At 34.0% G+C, this 16,725-nt stretch overlaps 1 pseudogene; it reads left to right on the top strand.

The window, feature by feature from the left end:
* The first annotated feature begins 5,248 nt into the window (after positions 1–5,248).
* LOC133321647 (eukaryotic translation initiation factor 3 subunit F-1-like) lies at positions 5,249–6,066 on the top strand (annotated as a pseudogene).
* The last annotated feature ends 10,659 nt before the right edge of the window (positions 6,067–16,725 follow it).

The raw sequence follows: 16,725 nt of genomic DNA, 5'->3' as shown, positions 1-16,725 counted from the left end.
ACCTGAAATAGTTGTATGTTTTAGTATCTACGAGGTGGAGACGACCCACACTAGAATAAGTTATTTAAGTTATATTTTTTGAAATGTCATATTAAAATTCATAAAAATCGAATATTTTTTTTCAAATTCTGTATTAAAATATTTTATATAATATATCTATTTATATTTAACGTCGATCAGACACGATCTATTAGAAATACAAAACATGCTGACGTTTGTGTCTTAAGTCTTTTGTTTTTTTTTTTTGTTTATACATATCAAACTCAACCCCCAAACATGTTCACACATAATTTAGAACCGAAGTATGTGTTAAATACCAATATTTAAATAAACAGCCATAAAAGGGTAAAAAAAAACACACACACACACGTATCAGCAATCAAACGCAGTCAATCAAAAACTTTCTCTTTTTTTTAACCGTTAAGACAACAAATTAATTTTCATAATTTAATTTAATAATTTCAACAAATAAAAAAACCTACCTGATTTGATTATTGTTTTTTTCGTTAGTTAATTTCTGTGTAATTGGGAACACTTCTTGTAATTCGGTACACCACACGACACTTCTCCACCAAAAGAACACCAGTTTTAACTGGTTAAACAAAAAGGTAATACTCTTTTTTTGTATTTTCCACTTCACAGTTAATTTTCTTTTCTGCTTCGCTTAGGGTTCACAATTTATTCGAAAAATGGTTTTGTTGTTTTCAATTTTTTAGGATGTCTTAACACGCTTAACAATTTCTTGTAACTGAAATTGTTATCGCCTTGAACTTGGCTTTATATATGCTGACCTATTTTTCTTGCCACTACCAGAGTTGGTTTGATAAACCGGCTCGAAGAAATGCAGACACAACCAAGCAATGTTATGCTGAGCTTAAAGCATGGCTTAAACATAAAACAGAAACATCAAAGGAAGAAAATCTAAAGCAAACATGTTGTACAACATGTTTGAGTTGGGCTGGGGTATTGGCGTAAGTACGTAGTAGTAAGAAAGCCATGATATGATTAACCAAAACGAAAAAGAATGAAGAAAGGCAAATAATGAAAGAAGCGAAAAAAACTGTCTAAGTATCAATGTGTAAGCCTCAATGTGTGCATTGTGCACGATCATGAGTGATTTATGCATTGCATGAAGGGACCTTGAGCGAAAACAATGCCTTTGTTGCATAGTTAAGTGCTGAAAGTGTTGTTGTATTTTTAAATGATTTTTCACTATGTGTGTGCGTGTGTTTTGATGTTAAGGGCCTTTCCCCGTGTAATCATCGCATCCATTATCTTAACACTAACAATTTGTATTCTTTGTACTGTTACAGTCGCGCGTGAGCAATTATTACTAATGTGTTGATTTGTTGTTGAAATCGTTGTTCGTTGTGCGAGTTGGAATTCTTTGTTATTAATATATTTTTATTTTTTATTGGTGCATCATATGAATGCCATAGATACTAAATAATTTGTCTGTGAATTAAATGGAATGTTAAAATCTATCCTATTTTGTTTTTCTAAATGGAAATGTAGCCTACATTTAAAGGCGTATTTCTAAAAAGAATAATATAATTATATGTTTTGAATATTTTATCAGATTTTAAATAATTATTTCAGAAACTCTACACTTAAAAATATAAAAAGTAATATATGTTTTAACATAATTTAATTGGAATAAAGTCTCAATTCCTACTTTAAGATAAGAAAATTATATTTCCGAATATATATAAATGATCGTCAGAACTCAAGTTTTGTATATAAAAAAAAAAATAATTGTAGCATTAATTACAATTACATAATCTGTGCGAAGCCTATATTTGGTTAAGTGGAGTACTTTTCAGAACTCATATTACAATTAAATCGGGCAAAACGATGTAATGGCTATTCATGTTACCATTTTTAAATTGTTGGTAACTAAAAAATTAAAAATATTATTGTTTTTATTCTTTTTTTATTTCATTGTAACAAAGCTTTTTGGAAATTCCGGTTGTAAGTGAAATACAATATTGCCCAAATCGCATAAAAATAATTAACGTATTATGTTACAAGTTATTTTAGAAACTTATATTGCTATGATTAGAGTTACTACTTAAGAAATTACAAATACAAATTTAAAAATGCGGAAGTCTTCACATTATATTCTTATTGTATCCAAAAATCATACATAATCATAATTTAAACCTAGCGTAAGAAATGTTAATCTTGTTCTATGTGTATAATATCGGACAGATGTATAATCATTGTCAGATCCTTGATATTAATTCGAACCAAATGAATGTGTTATCTACAATATATTCTAAAATTATATTTAAACCAGTAAAGAAATTAGGAAAGTCGGGTGGGCAGACTATATGATACCTTTTACACTTTGGTTATTCATTCAACAAATGCATCCTACAGACGTCGCATTTTTGAAGCACCATTCAAATGGATGAACTACGATATGTGATCTTTACCATCCCATTCTGCAACCTATACTAAATTTTTAATTTGAACAGATATCGAGTGGTTTGTTTACAATGGGAAAAAATTATATAAATTTATTAAAATCGGACGAAACTATTTATTTGAGCTATATCTAAATCTGAACCGATTTCAACAAAACTTGACTCATTAAGGAAAGTAATAAAGTCGAACGGGGCCGACTATATGATACCCTTCACCACTTTGGGTATATTCAACGGATGAATCCTAACCGACGTCGCATTTTTAAAGGACCAGTAAAATGAAATTGGATTCATAAACATGTCATTCTGCAACCGATACTAAATTTTTCATTTGGTCAGATATAGAAGCTATATCTAAATCTGAAGCGATTTTCAGGAAACTTAACACACATCATTCTATGCCTAATTCATTACGCTGTGTCAAATTTCGTGCAAATCGAAAGATTTATAGGGACATTGGTGGACCATTTACATAAAATCGGACGAAAATATATATGGGAGCTATATCTGAACCGATTTTCAGGAAACTTAACACACATCATTCTAAACATAATTCATTACGCTGTGCCAAATTTTGTGCAAACCGAAATATATATAGGGACTTTGGTGGACCATTTACAGAAAATCGGACGAAAATATGTATGGGAGTTATATCTAAAACTGAACCGATTTTCAGGAAACCTAAGACACATCGTTCTATGCCTAATTCATTACGCTGTACCAAATTTCGTGCAAATCGAAAGATATATAGGGTCTTTGGTGAACCATTTACATTAAATCATACGAAAATATATATGGGAGTTATATCTAAATCTGAACCGATTTTCAGGAGACTTCACACACATCATTCTTGACCTTATGATCCAAATCGGATCATAAATGCGACCTGTACTTTGTTCACAAATATACATGGACGGACGGACATGCGTAAATCGACACAAAAAGTGATTCTATGCATATGTTCAAAAGGAACTTTCTTTTGCCTGCTACAAACATATTCACAAAGACACAATACCCTGTACCACAGTGTGGTGAAGGGTTTAAAAATTTAGTGCCAATTGGTCTTCCTTTGGATATTTAAATTTGAACCGATTTCCACAAAACTTGGCACACGCTATTTTATAGTAACTTCGTGCACAATTTTGTGCTAATCGGGCTATTTTTGAGTTTTGGGGCACTATTTATTTAAAATCGGACCAATTTCAATAGGGTCCGTCCTTTAGCCAAAGAAATGGGCTGTGCCAAATTTCATCCAATTCTGATTATAAATGCGACCTGTACTTTGTTTTCAATTTATCATGGACGGACGGACATGAATTTTCGGTATGTTGAGGGTTTTCATCGCTTTTTTCAAAAATCGCTGCAATTTGTTATTTTTTAGTCGTATTTAGTAACAAATCGCTTTACCGGAAATGATTAATATTTTGGCCCATTTGGAGGATAGTCTCCATATACCCTTTACTCACTGTAAATATTATACACTTCACCACACTGTGGTACAGGACACATGGTTCCTTTTGACAATATTCATAGAATCACTTTCTAAGTCGATTTATGCATGTCCGTCCGTTATGATCCGAATTGGATGAAATTTGGCACAGGTCGTTTATTTGGCCCAAGGACGAACCCTATTGAAATTGGGAAAATCGGTTCAGATTTAAATATAGCTCCCATATTTTTAAGTGATTAATTTATACTCTTTCTTACGATTTATTTCTTCCGATTTAATGTAAATGGTGTACCAAAGTTCTTATATATCTTTAGATTTACACGAAATTGGGCATAGCGTACTGAATTGAGAATAGAATGATGTGTGAAAATTTTCTTGAAAATCAGTTCAGATTTAGATATAGCTCCCATATATTTGTTCGATGTAATGTAAATAGTTCACGCAAGTCCCTATACATCTTTCGATTTGCACGAAATTAGGCATAGCGTACTGAATTGAGACTAGAGTGGTGTGTGTTAAGTTCGGTTCAGATTGAAACATAGCTCCTATATATATTTTCTTCCGATTTGTTGTAAATTGTGCACTAAAGACACAAAGTTTGTCCGATTGCCACACAATTTTGTACAATGAACTATAGTAATATAAATTAATCCCTGGCAAGTCTCGTTGAAGTCGGTTCAGATTTAGATATAGCTTCTACATATATATTTTCGTACGATTTTACACAAAATTGACACAAATTTTGCACAATGTACTAAAGTTAGTATAACCTAGAAATTAGATATAGATTCTGCAACAAACTCCCCTGTTGGGTCCAATTGCACACAATTTTGCACAACGTACGGGAGATACATAACGTGTGGCAAGTTCTGTTGAAATCATTTCAGATTTAGATATAGCTCCTATATATAGTTTCGCCAGACTTTATGTAAAAGGTGCACAAAATACCCAAAGTTAGACTGTTTGCTACAAAATGTTGCACAACGTACTGATATTAATATAGCCTAACGTTTGCCATGTTTTGTAGGAATAGGTTCCTATTTAGATATAGCTTCCATATATAGTTTCGTCCGATTTGAGTTAAATTATACACCAAAGACCCAACGTTAGACCGATTGACACAAAATTTTGCACAATGTACTGAAGATAATATAACCTAGCATGTGAAAAGTTTTGTTGAAATCGGTTCAAATTTGGATAGAGCTACCATATATTTTTCTTCCGATTTTATGTAAACGATGCACCAAGAACTCAAAATGTGACCGATATGCACAAAACATACTGAAATTAGTATACCCTAACCTGTGACAAGTTTCGATGAAATCGGTTTAGATTTCGATATAGCTTTTATATATATTTTCGCATCGAAAATATTTTTGCAACGCCACGCAATGTCGGGTCTTAATTTAACAGTAAAAGTGCATCCTGTAGTGCTCTTCAAAGTTGTGGATGCCTATGAAAGACGCAACGCAGATTCAGATCGTGTTATTGGCACCCTATTGGGCCTTGTCGACAAAGGCGTTGTCGAAGTGACGAATTACTTCTGTGTACCTCACAAGGAACACGAGGCTGAACTTAGTTATGCTTTGGATTTGTATGACTTGAATCGTAAAGTAAATCCCAATGAAAATGTTATGGGTCGGTCGTTCACTCGACCGTTGATACTTCATTGCAAGGTGGTCGTATGGGTCTCTGTGCCTATGTCTGCATTCCATTGGGTGTTCCTGGTGGTAAGACCGGTTGTATGTTCACCCCTATCCCCGTTGAAATGACCTGCTACGAACCCGAGACTGTGGGATTAAAACTGTTGCAAAAGACCATTGGCAGCTCTGCACCACACCGTAGCATGGCAGTATCGCCTATGTTGGACTTGGCACAAATCTCTGAAGCCTCCACCAAATTGCGAGGCCTTTTGGAACTCATTCTGAAGTATGTTGAAGATGTTATTGCTCACAAACAGCCACCAGATAATGCTGTCGGTAGCCAATTGTTGGATCTCATTCATTCGGTGCCACACATGACCCATGAACAATTCACCCAGATGTTCAATGCCAATGTTCGTGAATTGTTGATGGTCATCACTCTATCTAATCTTATTAAGACACAACTCCAATTGAATGAGAAATTGACTTATTTGCCAACAAATTAAGCGGGATGGAGAGCATTAATGTATAATAGTTGTATTTTTTTAACAAGAGAAAATAACAGTAAAGGACGTTACGCGGTAGGAGGAAGTTGGATTAAGTGTTTTTAGTGGAAAATTGTAAAAAAACCGTATTATCTTATGTATAAACAAAATAAATTTTGTATGCACTTTTGTCCACTTCACAAGTAAATGGTGCACCAAACTCCTCATGTTTATCAGATATTTAATATTAAATTGATTTACATAATTTTGTTTCATTGTAAGAAAAAACTCCATGTCGGCCAAATGAAAAATTTAGTATAGACTGTAGAATGGCATGTTTATGGATCCAATTTATTTGTGCTGGTCCTTCAAAAATGCGACGTCTGTTAAGATTCATCTGTTGAATATACCCAAAGTGGTGAATGGTATCATATAGTCGGCCCCGTCCGACTTTATTACTTTCCTTACTGGTTTATTTTTATTTTGCACGCATAGATTGAAAAAATTCTTTATTTATTTATATTATTATATCCGATGTCTACTGTATATGATAAATTTTCATATTGATATACATATAAAACTCCTTCCTTTGCATAAACTTTTCTTACACTTTTCACTCAATTCACCTCTACAAAGCCAAACCAAAATCATTTATCATTAAAACCAAATCAAAACAAGCAACAACAAAAGTGATTGCCTTATTTGACTTCGAATCATTAAAGTGTTTATAATTCTGTCTAACATTATGATATTCACTTTCTTGTCATTATGTGTGTTACAGTTATTGCATGTTGCATGCAACATGTATTTTTCAATCCAAAGGTGAATATCTATCATTCATTTAATGTTTATGTCTTTATGGCTTTGCAGCAAGCAATTTAAAGAAAATCGTAATTTTTTGAAGTTTAAAGTTGAAATTATTGCATTTTATGGTCCACAGATTGCTAGCTACACTAATTTTATTTCGTTATCAATGATAATTTTGAATGACTTTTTCTTTTGTTTGACAGCGATAATCATAACATCAACAACAACAACAACACAACGACGAAGTGAAGAAAAAATAGAAAGTGTTCAACAAGAATTTATCAAATGTGGGTTACCAGATTTGTTTTTTTTTTTTGACTCTCAATCGTGTTTGGTTAATAAAGACGTCTGTGACGGCAGCTTTTTGTGTTGTGATTTATTTTTGTTCACACATTTTGGTAAATCTTTGGCTATTTCTTCTCTTTAAATATTTGTATAAGAAGGGTGGTAGTAGAGTTGTTAAAGCGGCTAATCCTACTTTGCCACAGGTTGCCGACGATTTTGTGGTTGGATCAATTGCTTGTCATCCAATTTGTTTTGTATCTGCAGATAATATTAGGGTATATCGTGTAATGCTACGAAACTATTTTTAGACTTTTGTTACTTTTTTTCAAGAACAGCACTAAATTAGAACAAACAATATAAATTCTTATATTTACTATAAAATTAATTCCAAGCACATGCCCTACTTAACATGTCAAAAAGTACTTCTCTTCTTGTAGCCAAGGAAACATGCTACACGTGTTAGCAAACATTACGGAGAGTAAATGACAATTTTGTATTAAATGTAAAATATTGTTATATGAACCAATTAACGCGTGTAAATAACGAAAAATGAGACAGGGCATAGATTTCGTTTAAATTTTCGTATAGATTTAAGAATTTTTTTAATATAATATATAGGGGTAGGTTTTGAAATAAATATTTTTTGATATACTATATAGGCGTATATTTTTAAACCAGTGAGCGGAGCAGTATAGTCGGACGGGGCCGACCATACGATACCCTACACAACTACCACGGAACTCATATTTTCTGCGGATGTTTATTCCGAGACTGGGCAATATTTCGTGAAATTTGCACCCTCTTGCCCGATTAGAGGTAAACAGCACCTCTTCCTCACACTGACATATTTTCCGAATATTACAAGCATTCAGTACAGCTATTGTCCAGATTCCCTTCACCGAGGGTTGTGTTGTGATGTTCAGCTTTCATTTGAGGTCTATAGATCGACTAGAGAATAACACAAAAAATTAAGTTTTCGGTCCACTTCATTCCAAAATTATTATGTGATCATCACCGAAAATTACGGAGCTACCTGTAAATATTTAGGTGTAACTCCCACATCCGAGCACATACAACAATATAATTGGTCTCAAGTTAAAGGTCAACCACTCCTCTAGGATATAATATCAACTTCTCGGGTATATGTCCTTCAGGGGCAAATATATACGCCATAGAATACAAATTTTGTCATTTTTCACACAAAAGTCAAGGTCCATTTGACCCGCTAAATATTGACCGATCTTTCTCCAAACTGGCATGCTTATTCTTTGGCCCGATCCGCTTCTCCATGCAAAATTTCACGATGTTCGGACCATTGTTGCGGCCTCTGGAGCGACCAGAAAAACCGACAAAAATTTAGTATTTGGTCCATTTCATCCCCTAAATATTAACCGATCTTTCCCAAAAACAATAGGGGTCTTCATTGGCCAGAACCCATCCTACATGCAAAATTTCGTGAAGATTGGTCCATAACTGTGGCCTGTATCGTGTTTACAAATTATAATGGACAGACGGACGGACGGACGGACACACATGTCTAGATCGACTCAGCTAGTCGAGATATGACGATCGGTATACTTAAAGGTGGGTCTAGGACCAATATTTCGCGGCGTTACAAACTTTTGGGGCTGCACAAAGCTATAATACCCTGACAACATAGTTGTGTAGGGTATAATAAATATTTTTTGTTATACTATATAGACGTATATTTTTAAATAAATATTTTTGTTGTATTATATAGGCGTAGATTTTTAAATAAATATTTTTTGTTATACTATATAGGCGTATATTTTTAAATAAATATTTTTTTAAACTATATAGGAGTATATTCTTAAATAAATATTTTTTGTTATACTATATAGGCGTATAATTTTAAATAAATATTTTTTGTTATACTATATAGGCGTAGATTTTTAAATAAATATTTTTTTATATACTATATAGGCGTATATTTTTAAATAAATATTTTTTTTTCTATATACTATATAGGCGTATATTTTTAAATAAATATTTTTGTTATACTATATAGGCGAAGATTTTTAAATATATATATTTTTTATACTATATAGGCGTAGATTTTTAAATAAATATTTTTTATACTATATAGGCGCAGATTTTTACAGGGTATTATTTGTTTTTAATCCGATTTGGACGAAATTTGGCACAAGTCACTTGTTTGACCCGAGGACCAAAACTATTGAAATTTGAGAAAATCGGTTGAGAATTAGATATAGCTTCCATATATATTTTCGTCCGATTTTATCTAAATGGTGCACCAAACTTCTAATATTTTTGGAATTGAGACAAAAGTCAGGTTTGATGTCTGTGGGGTTTTGTTAAAATGAGTTCAGATTTCGATATAGCTCCCATATATATTTTCGTCCGATTTTCAGTGAATGGTGCACCCCAAACTCCCATTTTTTCTGATTTAAATTAAATTTGGCATAACGTATAGAATTTAGACTAGGATAAAGTGTGTGAAGTTTCATTGTAATCGGGTCAGATGTAGATATAGCTCCCATATATAATCTCGTCCGATTTTAGGCGAATGGTGCATCAAACTCCAAAGGTTTGTTGGATTGAGACAACATATTGCGCAGTATCTCTATGTTCCAATGACCCTATATATCTCTCGATTTGCACGAAATTTGGCATAGTGTACTGAATTAAGCCTAGAATGATGTGTGCTACATTTCATTAAAATCGGTTCAGATTTAGATATAGCTTCCATATATATTTTCGTCCGATTTAAGGTAATTTGTGCACCAAAGTCCCTATATATCTCTCAATGTGCACGAAATTTGGCACAGCGTACAGAATTGACTCTAGAATGATGTGTGCAAAGCTTCGAAAAAATCGGTTCAGATTTATATATAGCTCCCATATATATTTTCGTCCGATTTAATGTAAATTGTGCACCAAAGACCCTAATATCTTTCGAATTGCATGAAATTTGGCACAGCGTATCGAATTGACTCTAGAATGATGTGTGCAAAGCTTCAAAGAAATCGGTTCAGATTTAGATATAGCTCTCATATATATTTTCGTCCGATTTAATGTAAATTGTGTACCAAAGTGTCTTTCAAATTGCATGAAATTTGACACAGCGTACTGAATTAACTCTAGCATAATGTGTGCTAAGTTTCGTGAAAATCGGTTAAGATTTAGATATATATTTTCGTCCGATTTACGACAAATGGTGCACCAAAGTCGCTATGTATTTTTCGATTTGCATGAAATTTTGCATAGCGCAGTGAATTAAGAGTAGAATGATGTTTGCTAAGTTTCGTGAAAATCGGTTTAGATTTAGATATAGCTCCCATATATATGTTCGTCCGATTTCTATTTACACGAAATTTGGCACAGCGTACTGAATTAAGCTTAAAATGGTGAGTGGTGAGTTTCGGCAAAAGCGGTTCAGATTCAGATATATATATATATATATATATATATATTTCGTCTGATTTAATGTAAATGGTACACCAAAGTCCGAATATATTTTTCGATTTGCACGAAATTTGGCATATAGTACTAAATTGAGTCTAGAATGATGTGTGCTAAGTTTCGTGAAGATCCGTTTAAATTTAGATTTACCTCCCATATATACTTTCCTCCGATTTTACATAAATGCTGCACCATATTTCAAATGTTTGTCCGATTAACGGGTGTGAGATTGAAATTAAATTTTTAACAGTGCTGCGTACCGAATAGCGTGTATCAATTTTGCTATAAATCGTTTTCCATAAATTTGTCCCCTGGTACGCAGACGACTCTAAATCTTCCCGAATGAAATTAAATTTAGCATAGGATGTAGAAAGACATGAGTCTATTCCTTCGAGGGAACATTGACATGCAATTGTTAGAATACATATGTACAATATACCCAAAGTGGTGAAGGGTATCATATAGTTGGTCCAGTCCGACTAGTTTTAATACCTGTTGCTAGTTTTAATACCTGTTGCTAGTTTTAATACCTATTTGTTGCTGAGTTCTGCGACTGACCCCCTATCATACCAATATACCTATTTGTTGCTGAGTTCTGCGACTGACCCCAATAAACACATATTTGTTACAATCCAATATACAGAGCCCATATGTATATGTACAACACGACTACTAAAGGCCAAAAATCGTTTGAACACATGAATATGGGTATGGGTAGGTACGAGTACATAGATAATTTGTGTGTACGTGTGTGTGTACATATTATTTGTATACGAAAAATAACAATAATCGGCACAAAATACTCCAGCACGTACTAAAGATGCCTGCCCATTTATGTAAAATTCTTCTTTACAAGGACATTCGTTATACGCCACCATCATCGGCAACAATACCCGAGACAACAAACAATAACAGTACCCATCCACCCAGTATCAGAAATTGAAAAACGGTTGCACAAACGTTTCATATGGGTGTGTGTGTGAAAAACAAACGAGTCGTACATGTGTAGTAGAACAAAAACAACAACGACTACACCAGCAACAACAAAAATTAGTTTAATCAGTGTAATAGGAAAATAGTTGTCGACGAGCTGGGTTTCTGGACTAAAAATTGAATGTTCGGTTGTAAGTAAGTATGTACAAATGTATGCTTATATGTACGTAGGCTGTATGTCTGTGCGGGTAAACGCGTGTAACACAGATGATGGTAAAGGAGGCACGCGCTACAAATTAAAACAACTCATAATTATACAAAAATACCCGAAAAAAATATTATTCGCACATGGCAGGTATGTCAATTGCGACAATATTATGTTTGGGATGGTGAAGTTTGGTAGCTGTTAGCTGGACAGTAAGTTGGTAGGCAAACGAGCGGGCGAGCAAACATGTGTGATGGACAACGTGACACAAAATATTTGGCGCCTATTTTGATTCCAAAATAAAAAAAATTATAATTAACACAATTGGGAACTGCATATTGTGTGTTAATAACATATAATATTTAAAACCAGTGAGCGGAGCAGTATAGTTGGACGGGGCCGACAATACGATACCCTACACAAATACCACCGAACTCTAACTTTCTGCGGATTTTTATTTCGAGCATGGGCAATACTGATAGTTGCACCCTCTTACCCGATTAAAGGTTAGCAGCGTGTGATGTTCGGCTTTCAATTGTGGCCTATAGAACGACTCGAAAAAACACAAAAAATTAAGTTTTGGGTCCATTTCATCCCAAAATTGTTATCAGATCATAACCGAAAATTATACGCGTTGTCCTTGACCATAACTGGAACCATATGGCAAATTTCAAAGCGATCAGCGCTATATTTGCGCCATCCAGTATGGAATGTGTTACTAAATAATGTCTGAATACGTAAGCACCTGTAAATATCAATTTAAAGGTCAACTACTCCTCTGGGATATACTATGAACTTCTCGGGCCTATGTCTTTTAGGGGTTCATATATACACGCCATAGAATACAAATGTTATAATTTTTCACACAAAAGGCCCGCTAAATATTGGCCAATGTTTATCAAAACAGGCATGCGTGTTCTTGGATCCCCTCGACCATGTAAAATTTCGCGATGTACGGGTCATAATTGCGGTCTCTGGAGTGACCAGTAAAACAATAAAAATTAAGTATTTGCTCCATTTCATCCTCTATATATTAACCGATATTTACCAAAAACAATAGGGGACTTCATTGGCCAGAACGCATCCGCCATGCAAAATTTCGCGAAGATTCGTCCATAACTTTGGCCTGTATCGTGTTTACAAATTATAATGGACAGACGGACGGACGGACACACATGAACCGATTTGGATGAAATTTGGCACAGCTCACTTATTTGGCACAAGGACGACCCTATTGAAATTTGTTCTGATTTAGATATAGCTCCCATATATATAGGTGTATGCGAAGTTTTGTGGAAATCGGTTCAGATTTAGATATGCCTCCCATATATAATATGGTCTGATTTTATCTAAATTATGCAATAAACTCCTAAGAATTTTCCGATTGATTTAGATAGTACATTAAGATATATCCCCTATATATATTTTCGTCTGATTTTATGGTGAACCGAGAAACCTACGTCTTGTCCATATACACGAGATTTATACATATTTCCATATACATTATTATATACATACAAAAGATTGACATTTCATAGATTTTTTCATAGATTTCAGAATGGTATGTGTATGGATTTTTTTAATTAGTTTAAATATCTATGTAGATCACACATTTAGTTTCGACCGATTCCATTTCCAATGGTCCTCTAAAGATTTTATGTCAGTTATATATACAGGGTATGGTATATATTAGCATCTCTTGTACGTATCCTAAGTGGTGAGGGGTATCATATAGTCGAAACGTCCAACTTTGGAACTTTCCTTACATATTATAAATTGTGCTTATGATCTTTTATATGTCTCCTCTACAGCAATCCCTTTCTCCAAAAAAAGTCGCATTTGAAACGAACCCTATTGCAAATTGGTAAAATCGGTTCGGATTTAGATTTAGCTCCCATTTATAGATTCATCCGATTGAGACAACAGTTTGAATAACTTTCCAAATTTATGTTAGAATCATGTGAGTAATGTTTTGCCGATATCGGTTCAGATTTAGATATAGCTCCCGTATATTTTTTCCCACGATTTAATATTTTTGACAGTGCACTATGCATCAGCATGAATCACCGAAGACCATAAGTCTGCTCCATTGACGCCAGGATGTTGCATAGATTGCAGAATTACATTTTTATCGATTGATTAAAATCGGTTTGTATATCTATATAGATCGTATATACAATTTCGTCCGATCAATGATTCTCCAAAAATGCTATGTCTATTTTATGGCACCTTTAACCAAAATTATTTGCGATGCTACTTACTATGGTGAAGGGTATCATATAGTCGGCCCGTATAACGTTTCTACTTACTTTTTAATTTAAAATCACAATAGGCTTATTATCGTCTTGGTGGTAAGCACCCCGGTTGGTGTCTTCACTCTTAGAGTGCATTATCCGCAAATCTTGATAATGATCGTATACAGCGTTGTCAAACATCATTTATGATTTTCCGATCATGTTGGTTGCTGTCAACGGTAAGAAAGAACACTGCCTTACCGACACAAAAAATCATTGCAATACGAGTTCTACTGCTTTAGTAAATGATCGCCTCTAAGATAAAGTCATGATCTTGTTATTTAATCATGATCTTGTTATTCAATCTCGGCAAATGTTAACATTTTCAACCAGTAAGAAAAGTAGTAAAGTCGGACTGGGCCGACTATATGATACCCTTCACCACCTTGGGTATATTCTACATATGTATCCAAACAGACGTCCCATTTTTCTTATATATCTATATCTGAACCGATTTCAGGGAAACTTGTCAGAGACTAGTTTGCATTACTTCAGTACGTTGTGTCAATCGGCCTAGCTATGGATCTTTTCATTCTAGCTTTAATTCAGTACCTAGCCTCGATTCAGTACCCTATACCAAAATTCGTGCAAATCGAAAGATATATAGGGAGTTTGATGTACCAATTACATAAAATCGGGCGAAAATATATATGGGAGCTATATCTAAATCTGAACCGATTTTCACGAAACTTTGCACACATCATTCTAGACTTCATTCAGTACGCTATGCCAAATTTCGTGCAAATCGAAAGATTTATAGGGACTTTGGTGCACCAATTACATAAAATTGGGCGAAAATATATATGGGAGCTATATATAAATCTGAACCGATTTTTCCGAATTTCAATAGGGTTCGTCCTTGGGCCAAAGAAATGAGCTGTGCCAAATTTCATCCAATTCGGATCATAAATACAACCTGTACTTTGTTTACAATTTAGCATGGTCAGACGGATGGACATGCATAAATTGACTCAGAAAACGATTCTATGCATATTCTCAAATGGAACCATGGGCCTATCTATGCACAAAGACATAAACAAACATATGCACAAAGACATAATACCCTGTACCACAGTATGGTGAAGGGTATAAAAATTGCCCCCTATTATGTTGGACACTACATCATTTATAAAGTCATTTTGTCATTATGGACATCTCTACAGAATTATGTGTAAAGATATATACTGGTATTGGTAGTCCAGTACTGTTCCCTATTACTGCACAACACTACACTAGCAAATCATTTCAGATGCGAAATGTAATCAGATGAATATAAAAGCAAATACTACAGCATCAGCAGCCGCAGCCGCAACAACAACAACAACTACAATGGAAACATACCACGCTCGAAAGAATCACATTCACCCATGGCCATTCTGTAAATAATGAAAATGAACAAGAATAATGACAAAAGTTCATTTATAAATAACTAACGAAAAAAGAAAATAATAACAACTACAACAACAACAATTGAGACTACAAACTGAATGTAATTGGAATAACCTCCAAAGATTCCTAGAATACATACCGACATAATTGTAACACACAATTTTGATTATGCATACACTCACACACATCTGTATGTACATATGTAACTATAATCAGTGGAGCAATGTGTATGTGTGTTTGTATCTTGATAGCAATAGATATATGCATTTGTGTGTAAATATATGTATGATATAAATTTTTCTTGGTGTGTTGTTGTATTTTTTTGTTTTTGTTAAAAATGTATTAAAACAAAAAATGCATAACAAAATACCACAATATTATTATTGTTTGATTTCATTTAGTACTAAAATAATAACCAGTGAGCGGAGCAGTATAGTCGGACGGGGCCGACCATAGGATACCCTACACAACTACAACGGAGTTCTAACATTCTGCGGATGTTTATTCCGAGCCTGGTCAATATTTCATGATATTTGCACCCTCTTCCCCGATTAGAGGTCAACAGCACCTCTTCTTTACACTTACATATTTTCTGAATATTACGAATATTTAGTACAGACCTTCTAATGGTGATGTTCGGCTTATGATACAAAAAAAATTAAGTTTTCGGTCCACTTCATCCCAAAATTACCGATAATTATGGGCGTTGTTTTTAACTATTACTGAAACCTCATGGAAAATTTCAAAGCGATCAGCGCTATAAATCGATTCAAAAAAATACAAAAAAAAAAAATAAGTTTTCGGTCCACTTAATCCCAAAATTATTATCTGATCATCACCGAAAATTATGGGCGTTGTCCTTGACCATAACTGGAACCTCATGGAAAATTTCAAAGCGATCAGCGCTATAAATCGATTCGAAAAAATACAAAAAAAATAAGTTTTCGGTCCACTTCATCCCAAAATTATTATCTGATCATCAACGAAAATTATGATCGTTGTCCTTGACCATAACTTGAACCTCATGGAAAATTTCAAAACGATCAGCGTTATATTTCCTCCCTCTAGTGTGGTAATGGGTTAGTGAATACGCAAGCACCTGTAAATATTTAAGTGTAACTCCCACATCCGAGTACATACGACAATATAATTTGTATCAATTTAAAGGCCAACCTCTCCTCTTGGATATATTATCAACTTCTCGGGTCTATGTCCTTCAGGAGTAAATAAATACGCTATATAATACAAATTTTGTAATTTTTCACACAAAAGTCAGGGCCCATTTGACCCGCTAAATATTGACCGATCTTTATCAGGCATGCTAATTCTTTAGCCCGATCCCCTTCTCCATGTAAAATTTC

The sequence above is a fragment of the Musca vetustissima genome, unplaced genomic scaffold, assembly GCF_032173495.1.
Source record: "Musca vetustissima isolate MV318-11 ecotype Yass unplaced genomic scaffold, APGP_CSIRO_Mvet_v1 utg106842, whole genome shotgun sequence".
NCBI classification, from domain to species: Eukaryota; Metazoa; Arthropoda; class Insecta; order Diptera; family Muscidae; genus Musca; species Musca vetustissima.
This window is presented reverse-complemented; position numbering and strand designations above follow the sequence as displayed.